The sequence below is a fragment of the Myxocyprinus asiaticus genome, chromosome 13 (assembly GCF_019703515.2).
Source record: "Myxocyprinus asiaticus isolate MX2 ecotype Aquarium Trade chromosome 13, UBuf_Myxa_2, whole genome shotgun sequence".
Lineage (NCBI taxonomy): Eukaryota > Metazoa > Chordata > Actinopteri > Cypriniformes > Catostomidae > Myxocyprinus > Myxocyprinus asiaticus.
The window spans coordinates 47,845,894-47,854,734 of NC_059356.1; positions in this window are offsets into that span (position 1 = coordinate 47,845,894).

Below are 8,841 nucleotides of genomic sequence, written 5' to 3' on the forward strand. Positions count from 1 at the left end.
ATGCTTGGATACAGTACTCTGTGAACAGCCAGCTTCTTTGGCAATGAATGTTTGTGGCTTACCCTCCTTGTGAAGGGTGTCAATGATTGTCATCTGGACAACTGTCAGATCAGCAGTCTTCCCCATGATTGTGTAACTTAGTGAACCAAACTGAGAGACCATTTTGAAGGCTCAGGAAACCTTTGCAGGTGTTTTGAGTTGATTAGCTGATTGGCATGTCACCATATTCTAATTTTTTGAGATAGTGAATTGGTGGGTTTTTGTTAAATGTGAGCCAAAATCATCACAATTAAAAGAACCAAAGACTTAAACTACTTCAGTCTGTGTGCATTGAATTTATTTAATACACGAGTTTCACAATTTGAGTTGAATTACTGAAATAAATGAACTTTTCCACGACATTCTAATTTATTAAGATGCACCTGTACAGCAACAACTGCTCCACTGAAGATGCCATTGCATCTACACTACACACTGCTCTCTCCCACCTGGAAAAAAAGAACACTTATGTGAGAATGCTGTTTGTAGACTACAGCTCAGCATTCAACACCATAGTGCCCTCCAAGCTTGATGAGAAACTCCGGGCTCTGGGCTTAAAGAGGTTGCTGTGCAGCTGGATCCTGGACTTCCTGTCAAGCAGACGCCAGGTGGTTAGAATAGGTAGCAACATCTCCTCATCACTGACCCTCAACACTGGAGCCCCACAGGGCTGTGTTCTCAGCCCACTCCTTTATTCTCTGTACACACATGACTGTGTGGCAACACATAGCTCCAATGCCATCATTAAGTTTGCTGATGATACGACGGTGGTAGGTCTGATCACTGACAATGAGGAAACAGCCTACAGAGAGGAGGTGCACACTCTGACACGCTGGTGTCAGGAGCACAACCTCTCCCTCAATGTCAGTAAGACAAAGGAGCTTGTGGTGGACTTCAGAAGAAAAGACAGAGAACACAGTCCCATCACCATCAATGGAGCACCAGTGGAGGGAGTCAGCAGCTTCAAGTTCCTGGGTGTCCACATCACTGAGGAACTCACATGGTCCGTCCACACTGAGGCCATTGTGAAGAAGGCTCACCAGCTCCTCTTCTTCCTGAGACGGCTGAGGAAGTTTGGAATGAACCACCATATCCTAACACGGTTCTACACCTGCACTGTAGAGAGCATCCTGACTGGCTGCATCACTGCCTGGTACGGCAACAGCACCACCCACAACCACAAAGCACTGCAAAGTATGGTCAAAGTGCTGCAAAGCATCCTTCCCTCCAGGACATCTATACAGGCGGTGTGTGAAAAAAGCTCGGAGGATCATCAGAGACTCCAGTCACCCGAGCCATGGGCTGTTCTCACTGCTACCATCAGGCAGGCGGTATCGCAGCATCAGGACCCGCACCAGCCGACTCCATGATAGCTTCTTCCCCCAAGCAATCAGACTTTTGAACTCTTGATCTCTCACGATCAATATACATCAGCACTGCACTTTATTAATCTTATTATCTCACACTGGACTGTCATAAATTATATTCTCTCTTAACAACACACTGGAACTTACTATCAACCGACAGCCTGAATGTCAATACAGTACAAAACAACCTACTGTATATTTTATATATACTATTTGTATTGTATACTGTGTATTCTATATTGTGTGTGTTGTATAATGTACATTGTATGTTATTATTTGTATATTGTGTTATGTGTAATTATGTGTATATTAGATATGTAAATTGTGATGTGTAAATCTGATGTTTATTGTAAATTGGTATATGTCTCATCACTGTCCCGACTGCTATGTTGCTCGGAACTGCACCCAAGAATTTCACTCACTATTGCACTTGTGTATATGGTTGTGTGACAATAAAAGTAATTTGATTTTGGATTGTGCTGTGAGGTTTTGTATATAAGCAGTTCCTTTGACAAAAAAGAATACAATATTATGCTAAAAAATTAATTGACATATTTTCATTTGATTAAAGTTTTAATGAATTCATTTATTTAAAGCTACACTATGTAACTTTTGGCCATCTAGCGGTTAAAAAATAAAACTGCTTGCATCTTGCGGAAGAACATTGTTTTGGTTGTGGTTTGGCTCCTCTGTGTGGATGAATGTGGTTCCAGGCATGTACACATGAATACAGGACATCTTATCAGAGCGAATGGACAAATAAATAACAAAAGAAAGGAAAAGACGTATATCTGAAAGCATGTCATCTAAGCAGGTAAGTGCCATATCTTCTGCTGTTGTTTTGACTTATTGGAAACATTGATGTTTTGAAATAAATTACGCTACAATAGTTAGACAACGTTCGTTAACATTAGACATAACGATCGCTAGTCTGATAAGTAAAGTTTTTATAATGCAGGATATTCTGGCTAAATAGACCACGGTAGTAACTCATTTATAGATTGTCATTATACCAACCAGTGGTCAAGATCATTTCAAGACTCACATGTCTTTGGCAAGCCTAGGACTAAAGGATTTATTTATATAAATTTTTGCCATTATAAAGAAAAATACACACGTGTGCTAGCAAGTGAAACGTTCTGCACCGATTACAGATAGACGTGTGTGTGTGTAATTACACAACTATACATAAACCATATCAATAAAATGTCTTACCTGTTGAGTAAGAAGAAAGCCATCTCTGGGTCACTTTTAAATCCTTTCAGATCTCAGAGTTGTCGCCACCTCTGAAAATCCAAGCCGATGTTGATTCGGGCTTTATTACGGACTCTGTCGCTTTCCCTTTTTGCTTGTAGACTCTGCTCTGTTCAGGGTTTCTTTGTTTTTATAACCGGTGATTCCCCGGAGGTTTGCCATTTTGAATGATCAATGGTACATTTTTCTCGTTCGTTGTAACAACAAACTTTCAGGTTCATCTACTCCCACACACATGCGCGCTACAGAAGCCGGATCTTATTTTCTCTGTGTATGGATATGACGTCAACACGCACGGGCGAATGACGTTTGTATGCAATTTCCCGTGAAATCCGTCCCGACAGCTCTAAAATACAAATCATTATTATAAGTTGATCAAAGTGTATTTGGGTAAAGACCAAACAATAATGTGATTGTTGTTGCACTCTCACATTATTAACATTTTGTTATTTTTTAAACAAAAAAAGCTACATAGTGTAGCTTTAAACACCATTTTGATTTTAGAGTAAAAAAAAAAAAAAAACAGGTATCGGACACGGTATCGGCGAGTACCAAAAATGAAGTATCGATACTCGTACTCATTCTCAAAAAGACAAACTAAATGATCAAACTAAGTTGATCCCTCACATAAGATCACCTTTAATCCCTCACTGAGCAGTGGCTAAATTTAGCTCTTTATTTACTTCATTTTCTTGCCATTGTTTAAATAACTTTATATAAATATAGTTACAATTAATACATTTGAGTTCATATTTTAAAAGTCTCAATCCACAGTCCAAAAGTTACTGCATAAAAATAAAAAAAAACTTTGTGTAGCTGTTCACATCAGTAAAGACCAGAAAATCCCATCAAAGCTCAGAGGTTCAGCCAAACACGAGTTCTGATTCACTTCTGTGCTGGATTCAAACTGAAAACAGGTGTAAACAAGGTTAATGTATAATCCAGTACACAGGAGGGATTGAGTTTCAGTGGCGAATGAAATGAGAACATGCTGGTAATGAACCGCCGGCCGTGTGTTCATGTCCCCGCTGACTCTGAGCGTTTGACAGCATTACAGTGTGAATGAAAAGAGGTCGACGGGGGGCAGAAACATATTTGAATGACAGAAAACAGCCCTCAGCAGGAGACAAACACACTCGCTTTCAGACGTATAGTGTGGCCAAGAACCGACACGCAGTGAAACGGCTCTGTGAACAGCAGGACTTCATTACTGCTGCATGAAAACAGAGCGGAGATGAGATTGAGTGGAGGAAAAAAAGTGAAAACTGCGGAGGAAAGATCGTTTGCCATCTTTGTCTGCAGGTGTTATGATACTTAACGTCTGAAATGTAGTCTGCTCAAATGGAGCTGTGATTTGGCAAGCTTTTCGTTTTTTTATAAATGAAGCACTCAAATTCCCACCAACGCACCTGATGGCATCCAACACTGACCAGATCAGTGTTTCTCACACTATTAACAGCTCATGAGTTGTTTGTTACACACACATATGGCCTGACAATCTGCCACCACAAACATGAGCAATATTTGCGTGACTCTCCTTTCTGTGGCTGAATATCTACTGACAGTCTACAAACACTGACCGGATGGATGGATGAATAGATGAAGTGCACATATAACAGTGTATGTACATGCATCAAGGGAGATGAATGTCATTTTTGCCCCCCAAAATAGTGATATTTCCCCTGATTTTCATATTTCATCTCAAGCATGCTCTTCACTGACACTTTTGTCCACTTGGTTAACAAGCACACTAACTTTTGAAAAAACTTTATTTAGTTGGTGTCGCGGAAATGACACCACAACTGTGGGATAGTCGTAATTTTTGAAAAATTAATAGAAATCATTTTCACACAATAAACATTGAAATGGTTTATGTTTATTTCACTCTTTGTTTAGATTCTAAACACGATGATTGTTTTTTTTTTAAAGCCACACCTCGCTTTGACCAGCCTGACCTCACATAAAAATCGGCAAGCGTGTGCCAATTTTTCTTTAGCCGAAATCGGTATACGTTGACCGAATTTGAAAACACTGCCTCCAGAGGCTTAAGCGGTAAGTGTTTCAGAGCATATAAACAAGTGTGACATCCATTTATGTCCAGGAGAGGTCACCAGAAGCCAGTTGTGATAAGAAATGTTTTCAGCTGAACAGGGTGTAAAACAGTGAAGAGAAATGCTTATTTTATTAAATCTACCACCCAGCCAAAACCCAAATCTAACCCTAACCATTAGTAGAGACAAAATGCAATGTTAGGGATAAAAATGCAACCTCCTTATCATGCTCGTGATTGTTTATACAAACAAGATTACTTCCTCGTTTGAATGGAGATTGAACTGTGGTCTCCCTTGCAACTGACGCAATGCGCTAACAGTTGTGCCACGAGGGAAAGTAATTGTTGTTGAGCTGTTCTAAATATGTCCAATGGGAGATAGGGCATGTCAGTGAGTCGACATACTGCTGCTCATCCTAGGGTGCCGGAACTTTCGAAAACAGCATGCTTTCCCGTGTGATCATTACAAAATGACTGCATGTTAGGCAATTCAGGACAGTTTTTAATGGCATTTACACTACAAATGCGATGTGGCCACATGCGTTTCTGACCACCTCTGAACATGTTTTGAGTGATCCGATCACAAAACATTGTGAACCCCATTTAAACCTACAGATCAATTGTGATCAGATCACCCGAAATAGATGTTAATATCAGGGCTGGGTATTGATACAGATTTTGCAATTTGATTAAATTCTAAATCACATGCTATCGATTCGGTTCTGATTCATTTGGGTATATTTATAGTTTAGTTCCTATTTATTTATCAGATATAACTGGATAAGTTAAGTTTGTCAACTTAAAATTTGACATTGGCGCGTGCAGAGCAAAATGGGAGTTTACTGTCAGCAGGACATGAGCGACGCAACTTACACTTCCAGTGTATACAGCATCATTGATTATAATGGCCGTACAAAAGTGTGAGTTCTGACACTCGGGAGCTCATGAACCCCAGCACACATTATGTGTCAGTTTACCTGATAAGTGTACAAGATGCAGTGGTAGATGACTTTACAACCTGGAGAAGTCCGAAGCCATCGCATGGATTTCAGTGCTATTTATCAACATAAAATTTTAAGCCAGAGAAGGAGATTGCTTTAATTCCTTGTGGCAGTAACAGAAATGGCCAGGCGCTGCGTTAACTAAAATATAATTTTATAATAGTTTTTTTTTTTTTTGATAATTATTCCAAAAGCTGTCTGACATGACATTTAACAGATTCAGATTTTTAGGAGAGGCTGTCTGATTTCTTTTTTTTTCTCCCCAATTTGGAATGTCCAATTCCCAATGCGCTCTAAGTCCTTGCGGTGGCTTAGTGACTCGCCTCAATCCAGGTGGCGGAGGACGAATCTCAGTTGCCTCCGCGTCTGAGACCGTCAATCCGCGCATCTTATCACGTGGCCTGTTGTGCGTGTTACCGCGGAGACCTAGTGCGTGTGGAGGCTTACGCTGCTCTCCACGGCATCCACGCACAACTCACCACGCGCCCCACCGAGAGCGAGAACCACAATATAGCGACCACGAGGAGGTTACCCCAACGTGACTCTACCCACCCTAGCAACTGGGCCAATTTGGTTGCTTAGGAAGCCTGACTGGAGTCACTCAGCACACCCTGGATTCGATCTTGCGACTCCAGGTGTGGTAGTCAGTGTTTTTACTTGCTGAGCTACCTAGGCCCCCTGCTGTCTGATTTCTTGACTGTATACTGTACACCAATCATTACGTCAATGTGTCACTGCCAGTTACAGCATGATAATAAAGCGCACAAAATGTACAAGGTTAAAAAGAAAGTGTGCACCGATTCTGCCGGTTGAACTAGGATTTAATCTAAGAGCAAACATGACGTTTAGAGCAGAATTCTGAATTATTTTAGCAGCATGCCTGAATAATTGTGCTTCAGATGTGCTTTCTTTTCATCTCTGTCACTGCCTGATTATATCAGACATACTGAAGAAGGTCTTGAGCTCCATGAGGTCTTGTCTATGTGAATGCACTTTAAAGCCGCACATATTTTAGCGCAGCGGTTGATTGACAGGTATACTTTCACCATAGAAGTCCTTGGGTTTCACCAGATTTTCGCACTATCGTGTGTATATACAATTATAATAGATGCTACATACCCCTGAATGTATCCATAGAAATGAAACTAGACCATGACGGAAATTTTACAACGCCGTCTGTCCAGTGATAAAAAAATTTTTTTTTCTAGCACAACCCGTATGGCAAAGAATGTGTTTGAAGTGCAGAGAACAGCATGATCTTTCTGTAGAATCCTTCTCAGTGATGTGGTCATGAATAATTTGGGGAAAACACAGTTGGAACAAGCTCTATATGTTGTGTCTAAAGAGTTGTGATGCCTTCTCATGATTGGTCAACTTCTGGTAGATCGCCAAATCGGCTCGTTCAACCGCACACACCTCTTGAATTCAAGACAACAGCGCCCAAATATTTTCGACAATTTAAAAAATGATCGGGAGGTCATAAGCTGCTCGTAAGCCGCTCAGCTCCATTCTTAATTCCTCTCACATGATGCGAGCCATGACTACACGAGCAAGGATTCCCACGCAATTTCCCCCAACAGGAAAAAAATGGTCGGAAGCTTGCATGACAGCTGAAAATCGCACCGTGTACGCCCGGCCTAATGGATCTGGGGGATTTTTGATCCCCCAAATGACCTTCGTCCTCAAAGTAAGCGTTTTGTATCTCGGATACAAGCATTGATTTATTGTTGAACAACCTTCCAAATCTCGTAAGAGAGAGACAGGACCACACTGTCAGCTCACCGCACAGGTCTCAAATGAGAACATTCTGTACACATTCCTCGCTGAAACCTGATACTTACTGTCACAAACTGCGAACAGCCAAGCGCTATATGCTACGATGCCAGTTATCATCACTGGTACACCCACACTGTTCCCACCTGATAACTTCAAACTCTCTCTCTCTCTCTCTCTCTCTCACACACACTCTCATTTCTCAAAGACAAATAAAACGCAGTAGATTTATCGGCATACAGCAGCTCAGAGGGATCAAATCACCTGTGACTAGGATAATGTAGCTTTCATTTGTGTCTTTACTCTCCACATTCTGGAAGGCCGTTTTAACATCAAGAGTTTACAATACGTGAAGCATACACCAGTGGTTTAGTCAAACCCCAAATGTTAAAACACGACAAAGTGCAATATATGGTTTTGTTCACAGAAAAATCCATTAGATACAACAGCTGAGGGAACTACAACAACACCATACCGTAACTATCAGCATGGCAAAGTATAACCGCTCAGAGCGGGATTTGAACCGGTGTCAGCTGGTATGGGAGGCGGGTGCCATCGAGGAGGCTAAAGGCTACAGCCTCTAGTGTCAGTCGCTAGTGCGCCAGGGGAGTGAGGTTTACACATACCACACAGCTATCACGTACCAGCTGGATACCATTACAAAAGCTTTTGACTGATGAAAAAAACAAGTGTTCAAGCCAAAGAAGCATCAAAACATGAGAAAACCAAATGTGAAAACGTCTCACGGAAGATTGCAAACCATCTCACAAAAGCATGTCCAGGTCAAATTTCAAAGATTAAACAATAAAATAAAATAGAAATAAATTCTGAATAAAATAATGTAACCTTACATTAGGGTTGTATTTGTTCACATTAGTTAACACCTGTTGTGTTAAAGGTGCACTCAGTAATTGTTTTGAATGTTGTCTAGGACTTACACTGACACCTAGGGGCGTGGATGTAACATCATTCAGATGCAGTAGATTTCAGTTATCAGTGCCATTGTAGAAATTTACTATTCAGAGTTGTCCATGAATAATTTAATCCCTGAGTGTCCAATAACTGGATAGTTACTGAGACTGAGCAAGTAGTATTCAACTATTCATGTGAGTCTAACATGGCAGCCCCCATGAGGGGAACCTCTCCATGTAGAATAAAACAGCTTTTATAAGGTTGCTGATACGACTCGAGTCGTTATGAGTATATGTATCAAAATTACAATTCGTTTTTTTAGGAGTAAAACTTTTTTAATGTGCAAAAAATTACTGAGTGCACCTTTAATGTGATCTAACTTTTTTTTTCCATTAAAAGTTAACATTAGTTAATGCAATATGAACCAACATGAACAAATAATGAA